The following is an 11,369-nucleotide window of genomic DNA, read 5'->3' on the forward strand; positions in this document are numbered from 1 at the left end:
CTCGCAAATCAGGGGGCAGTTTAAATGCACATTTCCATAATGAGCTTTTATTATCAGAAAACCTAATTACAAGTAATGATATAAAGAAATAATTTTAGCCATAAATATAGTCCATGGCTCTATAAATATTGTATGCAGCTGCTGGAAACATTTTAAGATCTTTGATCGTCAGATTATTGGCGGAAAAAGAGGCACTGTCCAGCTCTGACGTATTTTGGCACACCGACATTACTACTACATTATTTTATTGATACACTCCTGGAAGTGGAAAAAAGAACACATTGACTCCGGTGTGTCAGACCCACCATACTTCTTCCGGACACTGCGAGAGGGCTGTACAAGCAATGATCACACTCACGGCACAGCGGACACACCAGGAACCGCGGTGTTGGCCGTCGAATGGCGCTAGCTGCGCAGCATTTGTGCACCGCCGCCGTCAGTGTCAGCCAGTTTGCCGTGGCATACGGAGCTCCATCGCAGTCTTTAACACTGGTAGCATGCCGCGACAGCGTGGACGTGAACCGTATGTGCAGTTGACGGACTTTGAGCGAGGGCGTATAGTGGGCATGCGGGAGGCCGGGTGGACATACCGCCGAATTGCTCAACACGTGAGGCGTGAGGTCTCCACAGGACATCGATGTTGTCGCCAGTGGTCGGCGGAAGGTGCACGTGCCCGTCGACCTGGGACCGGACCGCAGCGACGCACGGATGCACGCCAAGACCGTAGGATCCTACGCAGTGCCGTAGGGGACCGCACCGCCACTTCCCAGCAAATTAGGGACACTGTTGCTCCTGGGGTATCGGCGAGGACCATTCGCAACCGTCTCCATGAAGCTGGGCTACGGTCCCGCACACCGTTAGGCCGTCTTCCGCTCACGCCCAACATCGTGCAGCCCGCCTCCAGTGGTGTCGCGACAGGCGTGAATGGAGGGACGAATGGAGACGTGTCGTCTTCAGCGATGAGAGTCGCTTCTGCCTTGGTGCCAATGATGGTCGTATGCGTGTTTGGCGCCGTGCAGGTGAGCGCCACAATCAGGACTGCATACGACCGAGGCACACAGGGCCAACACCCGGCATCATGGTGTGGGGAGCGATCTCCTACACTGGCCGTACACCACTGGTGATCGTCGAGGGGACACTGAATAGTGCACGGTACATCCAAACCGTCATCGAACCCATCGTTCTACCATTCCTAGACCGGCAAGGGAACTTGCTGTTCCAACAGGACAGTGCACGTCCGCATGTATCCCGTGCCACCCAACGTGCTCTAGAAGGTGTAAGTCAACTACCCTGGCCAGCAAGATCTCCGGATCTGTCCCCCATTGAGCATGTTTGGGACTGGATGAAGCGTCGTCTCACGCGGTCTGCACGTCCAGCACGAACGCTGGTCCAACTGAGGCGCCAGGTGGAAATGGCATGGCAAGCCGTTCCACAGGACTACATCCAGCATCTCTACGATCGTCTCCATGGGAGAATAGCAGCCTGCATTGCTGCGGAAGGTGGATATACACTGTACTAGTGCCGACATTGTGCATGCTCTGTTGCCTGTGTCTATGTGCCTGTGGTTCTGTCAGTGTGATCATGTGATGTATCTGACCCCAGGAATGTGTCAATAAAGTTTCCCCTTTCTGGGACAATGAATTCACGGTGTTCTTATTTCAATTTCCAGGAGTGTACATTCACAAGTTGCAACCAGCGGCACTGGTAATTACATAATACAAGTCTCAATGTAAGTGTCGTAATATAATTGTGTTTTATTTCAGAATATACTGTTATTAATAACCTAAGTATGTTTTATTCGGTGTCTTTAGGCATTTGAAGATTGTTGGGTGACTTGGCATGGCAAAAGTTTTCGTACTTTTAAGCAAAAAGTCGTCCAGCTCCATCCACCGCCGTCTTCGGGTGCTGTATTATGACAAAGACCGATTTTAGTTAAAACACAGAGAGAAGAAACACGATTAAAATACATGAACGGACCATTAACAGAAAATGCCATGCTCAAGCCCCGAGAGTTTGTATGAAAGATATTGTCTCAATCCAATATGAACAAGATAAAAATTGAAGTCTTATCTGAAGAAACGTACAAGTTTAATTATCCAATTAAGACGAAAACAGAACAATTTTGTTTTAATTAATTAGATTAATAGAATAAAGCTGTATCTTACCTAACTTTTGGGTCAAAACTGACTACATCTAATTCCATTGTTTTTCAAAATGACTTTCCTTCTTTCTTTTCTGTGTGCTTGGGGTCTGAAACGTTCCTCTTCAACCCCTTCGCTCACGTTCATAGCCACTGACAGCCACAGTTCAAATCCAGCTGTCTTTGATGTTCTACTTTTCGTAAAGTAGTGTTTAGAAGCAGATGTAACGTGGGTCTGGAGAAGGCTAGTGAAGAGCAGCTAGATAGAATGGGAAACCAGTAAATAAATCAGTGAGATGTATTCCATTAACTGTGTACAAAGCCAGAACAACAGGCATTACATGCAATGACCAAAAAAGGATAGTGCATCGAGAATGGCTATTTGCTAGCCGAAATCTAGATCTGCCAATAAATATTCCAAATAACGACTGGTAGCTGAAATATATTATTTACAAATCAAAATAACGGTCGCTGCGTGGAACAGCCTCTGTACGAAGGGTAACCTGATGAAAACTTAACTATATTTAATTTACTACAAAAATGTCCTGCTACAGGACTAATCGTTTAGCATAGCGAGCGTAAGGATATGTAGATTAGCACATGGTATTTGAAGGAGTTGTGGGTTGCACGAAACTCCTAGGTAGGGACACGTGAAATAGCCTGTATAAATTATACTTCTTTGTATTATTGCTACTACTGTTTTTAACTACATGCGTTTTAGTGATTTCTAAGTTCTGTGTTCCATATGATGCATTGAGACGTTTACACTGTTAAACCCGTTGAGAACACAATGTAAAACAGGTATAACGAGTGCTTTAGTGCTTTGATGTAAGAAAGGGCCTCATCTTGTCTGTATAGTAAGAGCAATACATAAATATCTAAGGCGCTTCAAATAACTGTAGCTGATTTAACGAACAGTGTAATTTTAGACATTAGCCAAGCAGCTAAGTATTAAAAATCCCAATCCATTGTTGCGTAAATTTGTCTTGTAGGAAGATGAAGTTATCGGATGCAGTCAGGAAACAACCCATCACAGTCCTCTCATAGAAGAAAAACTGTCCATACGGCTTCGTATGTGACATTCCTCAGGAAACATTAACCTTCGTAAATCTAATTGTTGCGCAACGATTTCAGGAGGGTTTTCAATGGTCCACGCTCTCTCATTGTGGTGCTCAAAGTTTCCAGATAAACTGGAAATGACTTCGTCACTGAATATCGGCGTGGAGGCTAAAAGTTCATACTTAAGTGCATCCTGCATAGTAATGCAAAACTGAACGTACTGGCCATAATACTGCGAGTTTAAGTGTTGCACGAGCTGCAGGGTGCATGATCTCAAATGAAACCGCCATCGCCAAATCTTCCACACGGTTTGCTGCGGTATAACAAATTCGAAACTTGCGCGACACTGTGCGGCTTGTTGGGGTGCAGACGAAACTTTCCTTCAACCACTCCACACTTGCATCTTATACATCTGGTGGATCGGTACTTTTCGGTTTACAGAATAAACCAGAGTTCCTAAAGTTGCCATACCAATTCACAATGCTTTGTTTACCTGGTGTTCTTTTTTATAAACGAATGCGTGTTGCACTGTTATAACAGCAAAAAATCTCGCATATTCCAACACAAAAAGGTCTGTCGTGCCTTGCAGCATTTCGTCAAGGCGCTAATTTCACATTGCCAACTGGTGGGCACAATGAAAACTTTGCCAGTTTACGGTTCTATTCATGCATCAATAATATCTGTACGAGTAAAATTTTGGAAGATACAGAACTTTGAAAACGAATTAGGCACTTATAGAGCCCTGTACATGAGAAGAAAGTCAGCAGGATTGATGTCGATCTGGAAGTTGTCCGTCCCGATTCGTGGCTATAGGTTACAGCTGTCCCGTCATGTATTATTATGCGGTCAGAGTTACCTCAATCACTACCAGCTGTGAACTGAAGTCATGCCAGATGGCTGCGCACATCACGACGCGAGGAGTAAAACTGCTAGTTCCTTTGAAAGGACACGGCTGACTTCCTTCCCCATCCTCCACGAATCCAATGAGACCGATGACATCGCAGTTTGGTCTCCTCCCCCAGATCAACCAAACTCAACCCAATCACCACAGGTCACCAACATAATAGACGATGTTGTTGATCCGGGATAGTGAGTAATTGCTATTCAGTACTGAACAAAGGGCGACGCCATCACCAAAGTCAATTGTTCCCGGCACGGAACCCCTCCAAACAAGTTTGTTTTCTGGTGTTAATGGTAACCTACTCACGGCACTCTAATTCTACACTACTGGCCATTAAAATTGCTACACCAAGAAGAAATGCAGATGATAAACGGGTATTCATTGGACAAATATACCGTATTATACTGGAACTGACATTTGATTACATTTTCACGCAATTTGCGTGCATAGATCCTGAGAAAACAGTACCCAGAACAACCACCTCTGGCCGTAATAACAGTCTTGATACGCCTGGGTATTGAGTCAAACAGAGCTTGGATGGCGTGTACACGTACACCTGCCCATGCAGCTTCAACACGATACCACAGTTCAAGAGTAGTAACTGGCGTATTGTAACGAGCCAGTTGCTCGGCCACCATTGACCAGACGTTTTCAATTGGTGAGAGATCTGGAGAATGTGCCGGCCAGGGCAGCAGTCGAACATTTTCTGTATACAGAATGGCTCGTACATGGCCAGCAACATGCGGTCGTGCTTTATCCTGCTGAAATGTATGGTTTCGTAGGGATCGAATGAAGGGTAGAGCCGCTGGTCGTAACACATCTGAAATGTAACTTTCACTGTTCAAAGTACCGTCAATGCGGACAAGAGGTAGCCGAAACGTGTAACCAATGGCACCCATCACGCCGGGTGATACGCCAGTATGGCGATGACGAATACATGCTTCCAATGTGCGTTCATCGCGATGTCGTCAAACACGGATGCGACCATCATGATGCTGTAAACAGAACCTGGATTGATCCTAAAACATGACGTTTTGCCATTCGTGCACCCAGGTTCATCGTTGAGTACACCATCGCAGGCGCTCCTGTCAGTGATGCAGCGTCAAGAGTAACCGCAGCCATGGTCTCCGAGCTGATAGTCCACGCTGCTGGAAACGTCGTCGAACTGTTCGTGTAGATGGATGTTGTTTTGCAGACGTCCCCATCTGTTGACTCAGGGATCGAGACGTGGCTGCACGATCTGTTACAGCCATGCGGATAAGATGCCAGACATCTCGACTGCAAGTGATACGAGGCCGTTGGGATCCAGCACGGCGTTCCGTACTACCCTCCTGAACCCACCGATTCCATATTCTGCTAACAGTCATTGGATCTCGACCAACGCGACCAGCAGTGTCGCGATACGATAAACCCCAATCGCGATAGGCTGCAATCGGAACTTTATCAAAGTCGGGAAGGTGGTGGTACACATTTCTCCTCCTTACACGAGGCATCACAACAACGTTTCACCAGGCAACGCCGGTCAATTGCTGTTTGTTTATGAGAAATCTGTTGGAAACTTTCCTGATGTCAGCACGTTGTAGGTGTCGCCACCGGCGCCAGCCTTGTGTGAGTGCTCTGAAAAGCTAATCATTTGCATATCGCAGCATCTTATTCCTGTCGGTTAAATTTCACGTCTGTAGCACGTCATCTTCCTGGTGTAGCAATTTTAATGGCCAGTAGTGTATATTACTGTTGTTGCTGGTCTCCGGTTAATGGTGCGGGATAACGCAGAAAGTTACAGGGATTCTGTCTATTACTTGTTCTCGGCTGATAGGCGTAGATTCGAATGGGCTACGATTTGCTTACCCGACAATGCGGGCTGTGCCTTTCCCCTGGCACTCGAGTGCAGGAAAACACCTCGCCCATCGTGTGGTAGCCGTTTTTCACAGTGGCGTGACACCGCTCGCAGTGATTGCAGCTCAGCGGGATCTGTCACGGTCTCTCTCCCCCTCTCCACCACCGGCAGCCGGCAGCAGCCATCTTGGCTCCGAGCCAGTGCGGCCGTTAGTTACGCGGTGTGTGTGGCGCTGCGCCATCACAGCCAGCGCAGCTCATGTTTCCGAGTCACCGCGGCCGGCGGTGATGGCCTTCCACCGACTATATGAATCCGCCGGCCACCCGAGAGAAAAGACAGGGATGGTTCACGCCCTTGCTTGGTAACAAACAAAAAGAAACAGGAGAGCTCCCTGCCCTCGTGCAATGCCTCTTCTGAAGGTAGCCCAGCTGAGAAAATTAATCTCCGTTGTTGGTTACACAGCTTTTGTTGGCAAAACAAATCGTTACTGTGAAAGGTTAGAAGTGAAATATTGACACAGAAGGATCAAAACATTCTGTAATGGAGAAAAACCAGGAAATTTTGTACTTTTCTCGGGATTGGGCTGACGCATCAAGTAGGACTGTATCCACGTACTGAGATCTACGGTCCCTTGGCGGTGTAGAAACTGAAGCTTATAATCCATTACAAAGATGCAGCCACTTATGTTCCATACTTTTATACTCGAAAACTGATTCATCAAAACCTATAGGGTACCACCCCCTCGAATTAAAAGCATTAAATTTGGCAAATTCACAGTAAAGGAGTAGGGGGAAAATTGTAATTCGTAATTATATCACATACGTTTTTCATTTGTTGTCCGGCAGTCGGTCTGCCCATATGTGAAGACGCCTTTTTCTCAGGAAAGGGCGAAGTTGAAATTTATATCATATACGAAAGCGTATGATCTCTTAGTGTTGTAAAAATGTGACGCTTCTAAAGTCGGAATCCAAAGATCCGGCCATTTATGTCACCTATTTTGAAACTCGAAAGCCACTCATCAAAATGAATATGGTACTTCCCTTTGACGTAGAATCATGAAATCTGTGAAGAAGCGAGGTTTAACAGTAAAAGTAAAGGAAAAATTTCGAAAATTAATAATTTGTATCTATATAATACGAAAAAAATATATTTTTTTTTTCATTGCTGTCTGTCTGACCGTCCCTCCGTCTGTAAAGACGCATATTTTCACAGGAACGGGTGCAGGTAGGTATCAGGTTGAAATTAGTCTCACATACAAAGGTCATACTTCCATTGGCGGTGTAAGGACTTTAAGATATTAAGTCAATCCAACAAAAAGATACGACCATATATGTCACATATTATTCCACTCCCAAATTCACTCATTAAGGACTGTGGGGTAGCTGTTGACCTAGAATCAAGAAATCTCACAGTACAAGTAAAAGAAAAATTCCGGAATCTATTAATTTGTAATTATGTAGGCTTAACACAAAATACTTCATTTATTTGCTATCCGATTTCAAACTGAAACCTAAATATTCTTGTCTTGGAATTCCCAGGACCGTGTCTATCCAGTATCAATGTTGATACCAAGGAAAAATCGTCGAGATTCTAGAATCCCGGATCGAGTGAACTATCTACATAGGTAATTAAGTTTGTATGAAACCCTCAGTGCTCGAGTCCTATTCGCCCTTGGCCAATTTTATTTACTACAGTACCCTACCACGGTACAAGGAAAGAATCTGAAAGTGAAGTGGTTCCAATGTAAACAAAGGACGCTGCATGATACATAGGTTTTAAAATACAGGTCACGTTGGCTCTGCTATTAAGTGCAATACAACAGTGTCACAGGATTATTTTATACCTTGCATAAAAAGTTCTCAGTTTACTTGCCGCGTCAAATTTGGATAAAATCCCAAGCTTTCAATGACTACATCTGTCATCTTCGTCAGAGGTAAAACTGACTGCCGTGGATCGTTTTTTTTTCCTGTATTGTGATTTTTATCACCTTACACAAGGCGGGCTGTCAGCAGCTGAGTACGCCGCTCTTCAGCCTTGAGGTTTACAATAACTAATACATAGATGGGGCACAGAGAATACAATCAAAACGGCGGGCAAAACAATGTGGACACTAAAAAACGAAAAACATGGAGCCGTTCACGCTGGACGAGAAAACATCACTGACATTAGTTGACACGGCGCAGAAAACATGGATGATGGCGACGGTACACGTGAACAGTGGCGGCATGACGGCGAACAAACACTAAACACAAACGAAGGCAAACACACGAGACACTGATGGCGATGACGTCCGGCGCGCGAATGTTCACTGTGCGTGTGCGAGTCCGGGGACCTGCCAAGAGAGGAGGAGGAGGAAGGGGAGTGGGAGAGCGAGAGGGGAGAGCAGGGATGCCACGGGCAGGGGAGATAGGGGGAGGGAGGAAGGAGGAGGGGAAGCCCGGGGGAAGAGGGGTGGAGGGAGGGGACGGGGGAAAAGGAAAGAGAAGGGAAGGGAAGAGAAGGGATGGAGGGTGCCTAAAGGAAAGGACACCAGAAGTGGGGGGTGGGGCAGGGTCAAAGTTGATAGGAGGGGTAGATGTAGGGGAGGAGGACATCATCAGGGGGGGGGGCCGGTGGAAGCCACCTTGGGAGAGGGTAAGGAGGGTTGAGAGATGGAGATCGGGTGGGACGTGGGAGTACAGGCGCGGCAGTGGGCGGGGGTGGGAGAGGATCGGGGAGACTAGCGGGTGAGGAGGATCGAGTTTACGGGAGGTGTACAGGATCCGTATCCTTTCAAGGAAATGGAGGAGATGGAGGAAGGGGATGAGATCGTACAGGATCCGCGTGGGGGAGGGGAGACGGATGCGATAGGCGAGGCGGAGAGCATGGCGTTCAAGGATTTGGAGGGATTTGTGAAATGTAGGGGGGGGGGGGGGAGCAGAGATCCAAGCCGGATGGGCATAACAAAGGATAGGGCGTATGAGGGATTTATAGGTGTGGAGGATGGTGGAGGGGTCCAGACCCCAGTGGATCGGTGAGGCTTCCGCCTTTATAAGCAGTGGACGGCTTCTCATTGGCTGGATGACGTCAAGGTGAAAACGGCGCGTACGGAGGTGGCGGCCTCTATGTCCGTAGATTTTGTTTGCTCGCTTTATCCAGCGTAGCTTGCGGCGCCATCCATCGCAACATGCAGAGAACTGCGAAGAATGTGTAAAGTCGCCATCTGCGCTCTTTCTTTATCAACTGAGCGCTTCCATGCATTGCTGAGTGCATATCCGGAGTCTCTGTTGAAATTATTTTCACATAATCTAATTTCAACTGCTTGCCTGATGACAGAGTCCCAATACTTTGAAGCGTGAGCAAGTATTATTGTTTCATAGAATAAAATCTTATATTTATTTAACAACCTGTGCTCAGCCACCGCTGATTTTTCTAGATACCTGTATGTCAGGTGAAGCTGATGTTCCATACAGCTATCGACAACAGTTCTTATAGACTGGCTCACATAATTTTAGCCACACTCACAAGGAATGCTGTAAGTTCCAGGTACTCTCAGGGCAAGATTATCTTTCACGGGTCGCAACATTTCCTTAATCTTCCTGGGTGGCCGGATGATTGGACTGATTCCCTGCCGGCTCAGGACTCTACCGATCTTGCTGGTCGTTGCAGAATGGTAGCCGTGCGATGTGTTGGTCCTCTTGATCTGTTCGGTCAGCGTCCTTCCTAGGTTTCTTCGCCAGAGTAGATCTGATATCACGATCAAAATATCCAATTTTTCTGAATACCGTCGTCAGATGGTTAATCTCGGAGCCGAGATGGTCCTTGTCCGAAATAGTCCTTGCTCTATGTACAAAGGTATTCAGCATAGTTCGCTTCTGAGCTGGGTGCGTTTTGATATGAATATGTATGCGTCGGTTTTCTGTACACAGAATGTCCGAGACGTCCATCTGATTTTCGCCCCACCAGCACATCTAAGAAGGGTATTTTCCCATCCTTCTCCACCTCCACTGTAAATCTTATGTTCTGGAGTATACCATTCAAATGATTTATGCAAGGACTCCGTCGCGAAAGTGTTCGTAGTCATATTTTATAACTTTCTTGTGCCATAAGGACTAGTAGAACTTAACTTCCTACATGTTTTGCAGGATAATTCTAGCCTAATAATAGTAAAAGCATACGAAAGTATTCAGTAGAAATATTATGCGTAGGTATTGCAAAAATAATACAGAACTGTTCGGTATTAAAATACTCTATTTATATGAATGTTATCTAAAGAAAGTTTAGATACTGCGACAGAAAATTCTCTCACGTACAGACCGTTGGCAGGTAATGCAATGACTGAATTGCAAGTCTCTGTGAAAGATAGAACTGCCATCAAAATGCATTAGTGTTTTTCGTTATTAGTTTTGTTACCACCCCTAAGTAGGCTATACAATGGGTGCGAGCAGCTTCAGTTGTTGATTGGTCACGGTGAAGGACACGCAGATGCCGCTTAACTGTGTGACACAGCATTAACAGCACCCTACAGAGTTTCAAAGCGGCCTCATTGTCGGCCTTCGTTTTGCTGGTTGCTCGTACCCACTGTATCCGTATCTGCCCTGCATGCGGATGTGGCCGGACGTTGGTCTCTATGGGAACGCGACTGCAGGCATACTCGTCGTCAAAGCTGCAAAACGACCACGTCGGGCCACCAAAACGCCACGGTCGCCGCATGCTGCAGCCAACACATAGCAACCCCTTCACGTCTGTGTCTGTTATCTGAGAACAAGTAACTTTCTGTGTCATTCCGGGCCATTGACCGGAGACTAACAGAAACTGGACTACGGAATTAGCATCCCATGAGAAAGCTGTTAACACAGCAACACAAATGGCTGCGTTTGGAGGGACTGCATGACTGGAATGAATGGACTGCTGATAAATGGGGTGGCATTGTGTTCATTAATGAATAAAAACTACGCACTATCCGGATGACGATAATGGTTGGTGACCTGTGGAGAGTTTGCGTTCTTTTGTGGAGGCTCAGAGGGTTTACTCCTGTCCTCATGATGTGTGGAGCCATCGGGTGCGACTACAGGTCGCGACGAGACGTGATTGCGGTAGCTTTGACAGCATTACTGTATATCATAGACGTCTTAAACTGTAGCCACGAAACGCAATGGATTACTTAAATATCAATATCAACCGTGCTACCTGAGGTATAGGGCTACCATTAATGCTTCATTCATTTTCAAAGTTCTACATCTTCCAAAATTTTACGTGTACAACTGTAACTGATCCATGAATAGAACCTTAAACTCACCGCATCTGCATTGTGCCCGCCAATTAGTGTTACAAGCATAGTGCGTAGACAAAATGATGCAAAGCAAAAATAAAGAGATTGGGTGCTGGAATATGCGAGGTGTTTATTTGTTTTAACATTGCAGCACGCACTCAGAGCGAGTTATGGAAAAGAA

The sequence above is a fragment of the Schistocerca cancellata genome, chromosome 8, assembly GCF_023864275.1.
Source record: "Schistocerca cancellata isolate TAMUIC-IGC-003103 chromosome 8, iqSchCanc2.1, whole genome shotgun sequence".
NCBI lineage: Eukaryota > Metazoa > Arthropoda > Insecta > Orthoptera > Acrididae > Schistocerca > Schistocerca cancellata.